Below are 14,029 nucleotides of genomic sequence, written 5' to 3' on the forward strand. Positions count from 1 at the left end.
CCTGATGAGAGCCCACTTCCTTCTTTTTAAATGGTATGGTCCCTATGTCCTCACACAACAGTAGAGACAAGGGAACTCTCTGGGTCTCTTCTATAAAGGCACTAATCCTATTCATGAGGTCTCTACCTTCATGACCTAATCACCTCATGAAGGCTCCACCTCCAAATACCATCACATTTGGGATTAGGTTTTCATACATAAATTTGGGGGACATAAACATTTAGTCTATAATGGTTTGCTAGCACACTCAGTTCAGTTGCTCAGTTGTGTTCGACTCTTTGCAACCCCATGAACTGCAGCACGCCAGGCTTCCCTGTTCATCACCAACTCCTGGAGCTTATTCAAACGCACATCCATTGAGTCGGTGATGCCATCCAACCATCTCATCCTCTGTCATCCCCTTTTCCTCTAGCCTTCAATCTTTCCCAGCATCAGGATTGTTTCAAATGAGTCAGCTCTTCGCATCAAGTGGCCAAAGTATTGGAATTTCAGCTTCAGCATCAGTCCTTCCAATGAATATTCAGGACTGATCTCCCTCAGGATGGACTGGATTGATCTCCTTGCTGTCCAAGGGACCCTCAAGAGTCTTCTCCAACACCACAGTTCAAAAACATCAATTCTTCAGCGCTCAGCTTTCTTTATAGTCCAACTCTCTCATCCATACCTGACTACTGGAAAAACCATAGTTTTGACTAGACGGACCTTTGTTGGCAAAGTCATGTCTCTGCTTTTTTAATATGCTGTCTAGGTTGTTTACAATTTTTCTTCCAAGGAGCAAGCATCTTTTAATTTCATGGCTGCAGTCACCATCTGGAGGGATTTTGGAGCCCAAAAATGTGTAGTCTGTCACTGTTTCCACTGTTTCCCCATCTATTTGCCATGAAGTGATGGGGCCAGATGCCATGATCTTAGTTTTCTGAATGTTGAGCTTTAAGCCAACTTTTTCACTCTCCTCTTTCACTTTCATCAAGAGGCTCTTTAGTTCCTCTTCACTTTCTGCCATAAGGGTGGTGTCATCTGCATATCTGAGGTTACTGATATTTCTCCTGGCAATCTTGATTCCAGCTTGTGCTTCTTCCAGTCCAGTGTTTCTCATGATGCAGTCTGCATATAAGTTAAATAAGCAGGGTGACAATATACAGCCTTGACTTACTCCTTTCCCAATTTGAAAGCAGTCTGTTGTTTCACATCCAGTTTTAACTGTTACTTCTTGACCTGCATATAGATTTCTCAGGAGGCAGGTGAGGTGGCCTAGTATTCCCATGTCTTTAAAATTTTCCAGTTTGTTGTGGTTCCCACAGTCAGAGGCTTTAGTCAATGAAACAGAAGTAGATGTTTTTCTGGAACACTCTTACTTTTTCAATGATCCAGTGGATGTTGACAATTTGATCTCTGGTTCCTCTGCCTTTTCTAAATCCAGCTTGAATATCTGCAAGTTCTTGGTTCACATACTATTGAAGCCTCTCTTGGAGAATTTTGAGCATTACCTTGCTAGCCTGTGAAATGAGTGCAATTGTGTGGTAGTTTGAGCATTCTTTGGCATTGCCTTTTTTGGGGATTGGAATGAAAACTGAGTTTTTCAAATCCTGTGGCCACTGCTGAGTTTTCCAAATTTGCTGGCATATTGAGTGCAGCAATTTCACAGCATCATCTTATAGATTTGAAATACCTCAACCGGCATTCCATCACCTGCACTAGCTTTGTCCATAGTGATGCTTCCTAAGTCCCACTTGACTTTGCATTCCAGGATGTCTGGCTCTAGGTGAGTGATCACACCATTGTGGTTATCTGGATCATTAAGATCTTTTTTTTAATAGTTCTTCTATGTATTCCTGCACCACTTCTTAATATCTTCTGCTTTTGTTAGGTCCATACCATTTCTGTCCTTTATGGAGCCCATCTTTGCATGAAATGTTCCCTTGGTATCTCTAATTTTCTTGAAGAGATCTCTAGTATTCCCCCTTCTATTGTTTTCCTCTATTTCTTTGCATTGATCACTGAAGAAGGCTTTCTTATTTCTCCTTGCTATTCTTTGGAACTCTGCATTCAAATGGGTATCTTTCCTTTTCTCCTTTGCCTTTCACTTCTCTTCTTTTCATAGCTGTTTGTAAGGCTTGCTCAGACAATCATTTTGCCTTTTTGCATTTCTTTTTCTTGGGGACGGTCCTGATCACTGCCTCCTGTACAGTGTCATGAACCTCCGTCCACAGTTCTTCAGGCACTCTGTCTTTCAGATCTAATCCCTTGAATCTATTTGTTACTTCCACTGTATAGTTGTGAGGGATTTGATTTAGGTCATACCTGAATGGTCTAGTGGTTTCCCTACTTTCTTCAATTTAAGTCTGTATTTGGCAACAAGGAGTTCACGATCTGAGCCACAGTCAGCTCTTGTTTTTGCTGACTGTTTAGAGCTTCTCCATCTTTGGCTGCAAAGAATATAATTAATCCAATTTTCGTTTGGACCATATAGTGATGTCCATGTGTAGAGTCTTCTCTTGTGTTGTTGGAAGAGGGTGTTTGCTATGACCAGTGTATTCTCTTGGCAAAACTCTGTTAGCCTTTCTCCTGTTTCATTCTGTAATCCAGGACCAAATTTTCCTGTTACTCCCAAGTATTTCTTGATCTCCTACTTTTGCATCCCAGTCCCCTATAATGAAAAGGACATATTTTTTGTGTGTTAACTTCTAGAAGGTCTTGTAGGTCTTCATAGAACCGTTCAACTTCAGCTTCTTCAGCACTTCTGGTCAGGGCATAGACTTGGATTACTGTGATATTGAATGGTTTGCCTTGAAAATGAACAGATCATTCTGTCGTTTTTGAAACCGCATCCAAGTACTACTTTTCAGACTCTTTTGTTGACTGTGATGGCTGCTCCATTTTTTCTAAGGGATTCTTGCCCACAGGAGTAGATATAATGGTCAGCTGAGTTAAATTCACCCATTCCAGTTCATTTTAGTTCACTGATTCCTAAAATATAGATGTTTACTCTTGCCATCTCCTGTTTGACCACTTCCAATTTACCTTGATTCATGGACCTACCATTCCAGGTTCCTATGCAATATTGCTCTTTTCAACACCAGACTTTATTTCCATAACCAGTCACATCCACAACTGGGTGTTGATTTTGCTTTGGCTCCATCTCTTCATTCTTTCTGGAGTTATTTCTCTTCTGATCTCCAGTAGCATATTGGGCACCTACCAACCTGGGGTGTCATCTTTCAGTGTCCTATGATTTTCCCTTTTCATACTGTTCATGGGGTTCTCAAGGCAAGAATATTGAAGTGGTTTGCCATTCTCTTCTCTAGTGGACCACATTTTGTCAGAACTCTCCACCATGACCCATCTGTCTTGGGTGGCCCTACATGGCATGGCTCATAGTTTCATTGAGTTAGACAAGGTTGTGGTCTATGTGATCAGATTGGTTAGTTTTCTGTGATTGTGGTTTTCAGTCTGTCTGCCCTCTGATGGAAAAGGACAAGAGGCTTATGGTAGCTTCCTGATGGGAGAGACTGACTGAGGGGGAAACTGTAACTTGTTCTGATGGGCAGGGCCATGCTCAGTAACTCTTTAATCCAATTTTCTGTTGAAGGGCAGGGCTGTGTCCCCTCCCTGCTATTTGACCTCTGCCAAACTATGGTGCAGGTAACGCAGATAATGGCGACCTCCTTCAAAAGGCCCCATGCACACACTACCACACTCAGTGCCCCCGACGCCTCAGCAGGCCACCGCCAACCCACGCCTCTGCCAGAGACTCCTGGACACTCACGGGCAAGTCTGGGCCAGTCTCTTGTGGGGTCACTGCTTCTTCCTCTGGGTCCTGGTGCTCATAAGGTTCTGTCTGTGCCCTCCCAGAGTCTGTTTCCCCAGTCCTGTGAACGTTCTGGAGGCTCTGTGGTGGGTTAATGGTGACCTCCTCCAAGACGGCTTCTGCCATGCCCAGGTCGACTGCACCCAGGGACCCTGCCCCTGCGGCAGGCCACTGCTGACCCGTACATCCTCAGGAGACACCCAAACACAGTTCTGTCTCAGTCTCTGTGGGGTCTCTGAGCCCTGGTGCTCACAAGGTATGTTTGAGCCCTCTGAGCATCGCTGGCAGGTATGGGGTTTGATTCTAAATTTGATTTTGCCCCTCCTACCGTCTCTCTGGGACTTCTCTGTGCTGGGATGTGGGGCATCTCCTCACAGTCACTCCAGTGCCACGCAGCTGCCATTCCTGGCTTGCTAAAAGTAGAGGTGAACCATCTTTGTGATTCAGAGTGGGAAAGATTTCTAGGCCACACTAATCTTCAGTAACATCAGCATAGTCACTCAGAAGTCTAACCATCATAATTCACTAATTCTAAGAAATAAGTGTGTTTTGGGTAGAGTGAAGGACAGGGAGACTACATTTAAGAATATCAATAATTGGGTCACTTTTCCCACTTTCCCAATTTTCAGATAAACATTTTCCTCCATGGTTTCTTACTATGCCAAATTTATGTGAACTGGTCCAGTATTTTTAAGAGCCTTATTCTTCTATGAGCTGGTGAGGACCAAGACACCTCATAAACTCCTTTCCTCTCTACTCCGGGGTTTTATAAAGTTTTTCTAAGTACTAATACCTGAGCCTCTTTCTTCATCTCACCACTTCCAGTGTTTCTCTGGTTGCCTGTACTCACTTTCACGTTTGTGGTTGGCCTCGTTTAGCTTGGATCCATGGTGTGCCCCCTGTGTTTGACTTTGCCCCCAGCCACCTGACTGGCCCATGCTCTGTAGCCTCTGGGGATTTTCAGATCATCTGTGTGTGCGGCCCCAGCTCCTGCAACCCCTAATCCCCCAATTATCCAGATAGAATTCAGATAATAGTCAGTCTCCTCCGCAGTCCCTTTCCTTTCTCTCCCCTGAACTGCTCGCTAACCAGAGTCACTTTCTCACAGACCTGGGTTCCATGAAGGCCATTTGATATAATAATAAGACATATAGGCTACTCATTCTTAATTCTACTTTCTTACAAGGAACACTGTCCAGCCTGCTGTCCCTCTGAGAGAGAGGAATGGAGAAAGTTAGCAAGCAAGAAAAAAAAAAAAGCAGGCCTTCACATTGAGAAGCTGACCTGGCACAGCTAGTCATTGTTAGCTGTTAGTCTTCTCTTAGATGTAAACTCACAGAACACCAATCACAGCAAGGCAATTCCAAGGTCACGGTAACATGAGACCAAGCAAGGTCACGTCATAATGGCATTTGAGAAAAGACAACAGCAAGGTCACTGTGCCATGCACGACACACCCAGCACCTCCATCTCTGGACAGGAGTGACTGCTACTTCTTCATCAGTTACAGCTTTATTCTTACTCTTGTCTCCCCTGCTTAGAGATTGGATTTATTGAGATATTCAATTATAAAATTACCCCCATTTTCTGACTAAATCAAACTTCCACTTCCTTAGACTTTCTCCCAAATCACTCAACTAAAGCCCAAATCCTAGGTTCACCCTCTTAGTGAGACATTCCACAGTTCCCAGAATCTATGCACTCCATCACTGCAATGAGTAATAAGCTCAACTTTCTCAACCACGGTCTTGTTCCTGGTGGCCTTTGGTTGAAAGACATTGACTCTATCCAACATGGAAGGGCCCCTCCTATGTGCCAGGTCCAGAACTGGGCCATGTGGATTCAGGGAAAACATGGCATGGTCTTCTTAAATTCTTACAGCTGTTTTGTCAGATGAATTTTACCATCTTCACTATACTGAAGAGGGAATGCCTAAAGAGACCCAAGGCCAGACAACTAAGAAGTGGTAGGGTCAGGAATAATTTACCAATCTGTGGGTTTCCAAAATTCCTCTCTTTCCCTTAATTGGGAGCAGCAGCATTTAGCTCTTCCCCATCACTGGGATCAGAAGCAGATGTCACCCAACACCTCCAGGAGCAGCAAAGAGGAAAATCAGGCCAGGCTGGCCCGGAAAACAAAAGATACCAACAGACTAGGAATAGCATGGTGGCAAAACTCGGTAAACTCATAGAGGCCAAGAGACACAGTTCTTGAGCCAAAGAGCCTAGAAGGCAGTATGGGTTTGAGAATGAAACAGAGTTCCACTATTTTCAGACACTCTGCAACATCTTAGTTAATAAAAACAAAAACCAAAAAGAGTAAATGGATTGGCTCGCGATGACTCATCTGAAGGAACAAAGGTACAATAGAAGCTGCATATATTCTGAGCAATGAGCAGAACCAGGGAATCAATGCTCCTTGGGTAATGAGAGCAAACAAAAGGATCAGAAATAGAGAAAATAAAAATAGCAAGGAAAAAGCCATCTTTATCATGGGGTTATTGAACCAGTGCTCCCTGGGGAAGGGCGAAAGCTAGATCTTGGGCACAGTTTCAGCCTGACAGTGTACATTGTCAGGAGTTGCCTTACACTGGTGGAAGACCATCTGTGTTTGCCTCGCTTACATTCCTGCATCTAGGGTCAAGGATCCTACAGTCTGAATCTTTTTTCTGTTGGCAAAATGGATCTGTCTTCTCCTCTAAGCAGAGATGTAGAGGAGAGAGGGCCTAGAAAGCTTATTGCATGTCACATTGCTCTTAAAAATTGCATTTTTATGGGTGTAAATGAATCAGAAACATATGGATAAAATTTCCTGGCTTGCCACAAGCAGTCTCAAACCCCATCACTGTGCCCTCTGATAGGATGCTTGGAATGTCAACGTTGGTGCCAGAATCCTGGGTGGAAAGGTCAGGGGAGAGGCCCTCCCTTACCCACGTACACCTCCCCTATGGCATAGACCCTGCAGCTGGACCTCATCGGACCCCTGAGAGACATTCCTGCACCAGACCACCCATTCCCTAATTAGTTCTCATCCAATAATGAAAAGCAGAAGGTGCGTGCATGCACACGCACACATTACAAACACAAGCCTGTGCTCCCCCAAAAAACATCATGAACAGGCCAAGATGTACACAAAGTTGTGAAATAACAATGTCTATTTCTGAATGATGAAACCTTCCTGCAGAAAAAGTAACTTAAATATAGAGAGAAATACTAGCACTAGATAGTTGAGCTATTGCAGCAAAATTCAGCCAAGTGACTGTGGCATAAAAATCCATGGATATTTCTGGTCTTACATTTAGATCTTTAATCCATTTTGAGTTTATTTTTGTGTATGGTGTTAGAAAGTGTTCTAGTTTCATTCTTTTACAAGTGGTTGACCAGTTTTCCAAGCACCACTTGTTAAAGAGGTTGTCTTTTTTCCATTGTATATAGTGCTCGGGCCTGGTGCACTGGGAAGACCCAGAGGAATTGGGTGGAGAGGGAGGTGGGAGGGGGGATCAGGATGGGGAATACATGTAAATCCTGGCTGATTCATGTCAATGTATGACAAAAACCACTACAATACTGTGGAGTAATTAGCCTCCAACTAATAAAAATAAATGAAAAATAAAAAAATTAAAAATAAATAAACAAATAAATAAAAATCCATGGATATGAACAGAGAATATTTATTGAATTTCCTTTTAAAACCTGGAGACATCCACCTCCCAAGGTTTTGGACCTGGCTGGCTTTGTGTTCAGCATCTACATTTTAGGTAAAAGCAGAGAAACATAACTAGGCTATGTCATATTCCTCACGTGCAGATTAAGTCAAAAGTTAGGATGACTGGGATGAAAATAGATACAGACGCCTCTCTGTCAACACAAAGTCTGAAAATCTACATGATATAACCCAAGTAAGTGGACAAGGGCTTTAAGCGCCACTGCACAAGGGCTGAACCCCAAACTTGCTATTTGCTTCCCTGGTGGCTCAGCTGGTAAAGAATCCACCTGCAATGCAGGAGACCTCAGTTGGATCCCTGGGTTGGGAAGATTCCCTGGAGAAGGGATAAGCTAACCACTCCAGTATTCTGGCTTGGAGAATTCCATGAACTGTATAGTCCATGGGGTTGCAAATAGTCAGATATGACTGAGTGACACTCACTTTCACTTTCTTTTCACTTTACCTTGGCCAAGTAAGTCAACTTCTCTGAAATGTTTCGCTGTACTTTATAACATCCCCAAACTCTCATCAGAATGAAAATTTCCTATTTACCTTTTAAAACTGGACCTTCAAAATCATCCAGATTTTGAGCTGAACTAGAAATGCATTTCTTCAATTCAGGTGCAAGGACAACCCATCCCAGATGCTGGCTCAATTTTTCATTCTCTGCCCCTGAGCCCACCTCTTTGACTTGGCTACCAAATTGGGCAACTCGAAAAAGTGCTATCTGATCCCCTGACACATTCAGAGCACTCACTCTGGCTTCCCTCATCGCACCAGCTCACATAGCTTGTTATCTGCACTGTACTCCTACCAGCCTTCAGGGGCCTCAAAACACACCACTCTAAGCACACCTTCCATGCTGGGTCCAAGCTCCAGATCTCTGCCATTATTTCTCAAAAACAATAACGTTAGGAAAACTTTCCCCTGCTACTTGTGTCTTCCTGTCTTACCAGCTGACTGCACCATATTCAGGTTGACTCTGCCTGTTCCTCCACCCTGGTTTTTGTCTGCTTAGCAAACAAAACCCACATTCTTTGTCCTGCCACAGTCTCATACCCACTTCCCTCAGCAGCCCCATCCCAACATGCTTTCAACTCCAGCCAAACAGGTTATTCATCATTGTCCAACCACACCCAACCGATACAACTCTGTGTCTTTCCCTGGGAAGTTTTCTCTACTGCTATCCTCTTCTGGATGTTTGACTAAATTCCAGGCCTCCTTGAAAGGCCTCTCTTGCCTCTAGTTCACCTTCTCCTCCTCTAATACAGGGAGCCTTCCCCACCCGCTCCAGCCTGTGTGACCTTCCTTTTCCTAGCACATCTACTTCCAATGCCAGTTTGTGGTCCAGCATGCAGAGCCTGCTACAGCAATTGGCTTTTTCCACACACATCCTAGCTCCCTACTCTGGGTGGAAGTCCCTGCTGGGCATGAACTGTGCCTTCATCATACAGGATCTTCAGTAGGAGATTAGTTCGTATTTTAATGCCTAAAAGCAAGACTGGAGCAGTTAGAAGTTGATGTGAAATCTGAATCTGTTGATAAAAGAGTTGTTTACTTACTGCTGTAAGTTTTTACCATTTTATTCTCTTTGAACAACGTGGTCCCTGGAATCCTTGTCAGGGAAAGAAAAACTCCAACACCCTCAGCTCTGTCTGAGGCATCGCCCTCTGAGGAACAGAATCAAATGTCCCATCAGAGGAGTGTTGCTTCTCTTAATTTACCCTCCGATCCAGACTATGGTCCCAGGTTATGTTGCAAAACTGCAGAGCTCAGGGAATGGGGTGGGTCCAGGACTTCTCCTGAAAGGCAGTGTGAAGTGGAATACTGAGATGAAAAAGAAGGAGAACTCTGGGTGAGGTTAACCTATGCGAAGCCTTTGTGTAACGAGCATTCGTCCTATATCCATGTTGCATGGATGTTCCAAACCTCATCCATCTTCTGCTAGGGACAGACAATAAGCAATTTAAACTGAAAATACAGATGCAAAATAATTATATTTCACAGACTTTTCCTAGAATATGACCTAAAGCGAATTATTGAATCTCTATGGTTTTACCTCATTGGAAAAGACCCTGATCCTGGGAAAGATTGACAGTAAAAGGAGAAGGGAGTAGCAGAGGATGAGATGGTTAAATAGCACCACTGATCAATGGACATGAATTTGAGCAAAATCTAGGAGATAGTGGAGGACAGGGAAGCCTGGTGTACTGTAGTCCATGGGGTCCCAAAGAGTCAGGCATGACCTAGTAACTGAAGAGCAACAATGGCTTTACCTAGGTTTATTTATGGAGATGATACCTGCAGCTACCTCATAGGGTGGTAGTGAAAGTCATGGTAAAAAAAAAAAAAAGAAGGAGAAGAATAAAAGAAAAGAAACAAGAAAAAAAGTGATACTTTCAAGCAGTAGAGTATTATTTGGTCATCCTAAGGAATGAAGTACTGATACATGCTACAACTGGCTCTTGAAAACATTATGCTGAGTGAAAGAAGCCAGATGCAAAGATGCAAAAAGCATGCCACATATTGCATGATTCCATTTATATGAGACGTTCAAAATTAGCAACTCCATAGAGACAAAAAAGGAGATTAGTGGTCGTCAGAGGTTAGAGAGAGGGAGGAATGAACAGTAACTGCTGAGGGGTATGGGACTTCTCTTAGAGAAGATAAAAATATTGTGGAATTAGAAAGTAGTGATAGCTGAACAACCTTGAAAATACACTTAGAAGCACCGAATTGTATACTTTAAAAGAAAAAGCATGAATTGTATGGCCTATAAGTCATATCTCAATTTTTTAAGTGTAAAACAGCATATAGACAACCTGTTTGTCAGACAGCCTGGCAGATACAAGTACTCAGCAAACGATGTTGTGATTGGGATACAGATTATTGAAAAGTGTAAGATAGCAGGAAAAAAGTTAGATGAGGGTAAATCCTGGTTCTTCCACTCACTAGCTCTGCTGAGTAACCTTGGGCAAGGTTGCTGTCTTCAATTCAGGTTCTGAAAAGTTTAAATGGGACCCCATACCACTATCTATCTTGTTATATTAGGTAACATATATAAAATTCCCTTGCATAGCAGCTGGCATGGGAGATATGCTGCATACGCCATAGTCCTCTTCTTCTTTAGTTCCTACTAAATCTCATACCTGCAATAACTCTCAGAACACAGCTGGAGTTGGCTGGGAGCTGGGATGACAACTCTGGAACTAACAAGACCCCAGAAGGGATTCTAAGTAGGGATCACGCAACGTGCTTCCCCAGAGAGCCCCAAAACAGAATCACCAGAAAAGCTGGTAAGAATTGCAGTCCAAAGGGAAGCCAGAAGTCAGCACTGGGAATGTGAACCCACAAACTGAGTCTCAGCAGAGTCTGAGCCTCTGGGCTTAGCTATAGAGTAAGTCAAGGGGTCAGAGACCAAGCAATGAGAAGTGGGAGCTGAGACACACAGTCCAGGAGAAAGGCCATGAGAAAGCAATGGTGTTAGGGCCCAAGGCAAGACCTGTTTATTTAAGAGACATTAAACTATATTGGACCTAAGACCTGGTATCTGTTATTCTCAACTAGTCAGTAAATCATTCTCCTTGTCACAGAAACCTACATAGAAGGAGGGGAGGGACAGGAGAGAGGGGGAGGGGAGAGGGGTTCTAGGGAACTGGGCGTGATTAATCATCACGGCCTCTCCCTGGACAATGCTATTCAGTACGCAGCAGCTGGGGGTGGGAAATCCTTCGTCTTCTTAGCCCACAGTCTAACAATCCTGCCAAAATATTGCCACTGGGTAAATTTAAGGACAAAATACAGTGATTTGTTAGATGCAAAATTTCTGGGATGGGAGACTTTTCCTCAAGAGTTGAAATTGTTGCATTGACAAATGCTGGTGTTTACTGCTGCCGGCTGTCTCAGGGGGTTGGGAAAGGGGAGAATTTGATTCCAAGAAGAAATTCCTCCTAGCTGTCTCTTAATCTATTCTGTGATCAATACTAACACTATCATAATACTTAAACTCTTCTCCCTTGTTGTCACTCCTGTACGTATGAATTCATTACCAAGGCCAGATGGAGGACAATAATGGGTCTGCAGATAAAACAAGGGCACATTATTTTATTATAATCTATAGAGAAGTTACCTGGTCAGAATAATAAATGATGCCAGGCACCTTCCCTGCAAACCGTGGCGGGGGGGGCCCTTGCAATTCTTCCCCCTTTCCTCTTCCACAGAGATAGATCCATTTCCTTAAAGGCCATTGGATTCCAAGGCAGAGACGTGCACATATGTTTTTGCTTAGGGCCTGCATGTCCAGTGATGTCCAGGCTGTTTCTCTGGGACCTGGCCAACACAACTTAGTGAATTTGGGTTTGCAACTGCAGCCATTCTGCATTTCAAAAATTTCTCCTTTCAGAGAAGTATACTGCACCTCAAGGCAGAGGCTGAGGTCTGGAGCCCACGGGGAATGTGACTATTAACAAAGAGCTCTGAAAGCCTTTGGCTGCTGAGACAATACTAGGATTCTTCCTGGATGTGCTCCACATCCCGATTTGCACACTTAAGGGCTCTCTGACACACGTACCCACTTACACAAATTTAGGTCCATGCATTCAAATGTCCATCAACATGCATATCCCATGTGCATATGCATCTCACACACTTATGCATATGTACACAAGTACCCTTGTGCATTCGGTTGAAAATACACACACATGCACATGTACGCACTGATCATATATTCAAGCACACTCATAACCCACAGATATACGTATGCGTGTCCACACATACATGCACACTCACACTCTCTTCATGCATACAGATGTGTAGGCCCTCATGTTCACGGCAGGAATTCTGTAACAATCTTATGGTGTTCAAGTTATAGCCATACAACCTTCCAGACAATTGCACCCCATTATAAAAGTGATATATATTAGGAGACATAGTGAAAACAATTACGGTATTTGCTCCACCACAGGAAGTCTATAAATCACTGTGCCTTACATTCAGCAAAAGCAAGAGACAAAGCATCGTTCAGAACATAACCAAAACGTGACCAGGTATTAACACTGCACAGACCTTCAAGTAGAAACATTAAGGTGTTGCTATTAGCCCAGGCCAGCTGACTTGGCCATCAGCAACTTCTGAATACATTCTAATTTGAGATGAATGAGGATCTGAGGGTGAGGACCATACACATCTCTGTGGCTTTCAAATAGAGACAGGCTTGGGGATATTATTCTTGCTAGTGGCATTTCTAGGGTCCAAACAGGCCATTTGATTATGCAAGAAATGCACTGGAAAAGAGCAACATCTTTTTCATTGTCATTTTTCTTGGCAAAAGGAAAGCTTGGCAAAACCACATCTTGGAAATAAAGCAGAAATTTTGGAGGCAGTTAGCCTAAAACCCCAAACCAGATTCACAACCAGATATATTCTTTAATGGGACTCTGTCTGCTTGTAAATAGGTGGGAATGAGAATTAGCTACTTTCCTAGAGTCAGCCTGAACAAGTGTTGACTCTTCCACCCCTCCCCATCCTACATGGCATCCCCCACCTCCCGCTGCCCATCTTAAACCCTAAGAAACAAATCTCTCTCTTACACCATCAGCCTCAGAGAAACATGAAGCCAGTTGTTCTGGAGTTGAGTTTACAGATGCTCTCTCGGGGCTGAAGTAGTGCGCTGGAAGAACTGGAAATCCGGTGGCCAGAGAAAGGGGAATAGGAGCAGATTAGGGGTGGGTCAGGAGGTGGGGGTGGGGGAAAGTTGGGCAAAAACTTCAAGTCTGAGAAATCAGAGCCCAGGGTGCTGCCTGGAATTCCAAAATGGGGAAAGAGATCTCAGCTGCTTTCATATGGAAATTGACCTGGAAGCGGACTTTGTCTCCGAGTGGAACTGAAACCAAGACCAAGTTCAGTGAACCTGACACACCGTTCAATCAAGCATTGAAACCCAGGAGAAGAGAGGGCAGGAAAGGGAGGGCAGAGGGTCAAAGAGGCTCCCTTTCATTTGGACTTGGTTATGGAGGTGGCCATCGGAGGAATTAAACACTGCCAACAACTTGAAGGCAAAATCCCGTCTATCCGGAGGATGTGTTCAGCTGGGCTTTAAGTGAGAGAAAAGAAAAGGAGAGAAGAAGGAAATAGAGGAAAGCAAGCAAACAAGGCAAGAGGGAGAGAACAAAAGAAAGGAAGAAGAAGAGAAAGAAAGGTAACAATGACAATCACTCAAAGAAATGATTCTGAAATTGGCAAAAATAAGCACAAATGCATAATGGTGGGTGTAACAGAAAGAAGGAAAGAACTTGAACTTGTCTCTACTCTGCAAAGATTCCCCTACCCAGCCCCACCACAGATAAAGACTTTCAGAGATAAGAAGATTCTTAAGAAAATACAAATAGGACTTTTGAGGGCTTACTGTTGCTTTTAGTTGTTGTTGTTGTTGTTTTGTTAATTGCATCTTCAAAAGAAAGTTAAGAAGCCTCTACTCTTTGCAAAAATACACTTATATAGTTTATTCCTGGATACTTT

General features: G+C 43.5%; 1 long non-coding RNA gene across 1 annotated transcript in view; it reads right to left on the minus strand.

Annotated features, from left to right (window-relative positions):
• The window catches only part of LOC122453766, a 54,696-nt gene extending 41,408 nt beyond the window's left edge, over positions 1-13,288 (minus strand). Inside the window, exon 1 of the long non-coding RNA XR_006273164.1 lies at positions 13,102-13,288. This is a non-coding gene — a long non-coding RNA (uncharacterized LOC122453766). The remainder of the gene's footprint in view (positions 1-13,101) is intronic.
• Positions 13,289-14,029: the final 741 nt, after the last annotated feature.

The sequence above is a fragment of the Cervus canadensis genome, chromosome 15, assembly GCF_019320065.1.
Source record: "Cervus canadensis isolate Bull #8, Minnesota chromosome 15, ASM1932006v1, whole genome shotgun sequence".
NCBI lineage: Eukaryota > Metazoa > Chordata > Mammalia > Artiodactyla > Cervidae > Cervus > Cervus canadensis.